The 546-nt window shown below is 48.7% G+C and overlaps 1 protein-coding gene across 1 annotated transcript in view; it reads right to left on the bottom strand.

Annotated features, from left to right (window-relative positions):
• Positions 1 to 546, bottom strand: part of AMER1 (APC membrane recruitment protein 1) — a 7,493-nt gene that overhangs the window by 4,274 nt on the left and 2,673 nt on the right. The gene's annotated exons all lie outside the window — the stretch shown is intronic.

Below are 546 nucleotides of genomic sequence, written 5' to 3'. Positions count from 1 at the left end.
GAGGGGGGCTGACCCCTGCCAAACCCCGCTTCCAGCTCCCCCAGACCTAACGCCAAGCTACAGGGAGCATTTTGACGGAGAGCCAAATCAGGACGCAGCCCTTACACGAAGCACGTGCCCTGAAAGAAAGCTGTTCACTATACTTTTTTTTTTTTTTAGGAGATGTCGGTTGGTTTTAAAATCGTCTGTCCGGCGAGAAAGAAATGCGTTAAAAACATCCACTATGAACCACCCTGATCAGATTTTCTCAGAAGCAGAGAGGTCGGTTTTAAATTTGATCCTGGATTGATGTCGGGAACGGGGGAACTAAAATAATAATGTTTCTTTTGCAGAGGTGAGGTTGGAGAAAATGAATGCAATAAAAACCATAACACGCCGCTGAGCTGTAACGCCCGAGGCTTAGCTCTTGCTGGTGTGAGGCCGGCGAAGCTTTCCGTGGTGTTTAGCCGGAGATCCCGAATTAAAAATACCCCCAAATGACGGCCTCTAGCTCCTGCAACCCGACGGCAAACCTGCGGTTTAAGATTTATTTTTCTTCCCCCCCCC

This window comes from Pygoscelis adeliae, unplaced genomic scaffold (assembly GCF_000699105.1).
Source record: "Pygoscelis adeliae isolate BGI_AS28 unplaced genomic scaffold, ASM69910v1 Scaffold465, whole genome shotgun sequence".
Lineage (NCBI taxonomy): Eukaryota > Metazoa > Chordata > Aves > Sphenisciformes > Spheniscidae > Pygoscelis > Pygoscelis adeliae.
The sequence above is the reverse complement of the archived record's forward strand: the minus strand, read 5'-3'. Positions and strand labels throughout refer to the sequence as shown.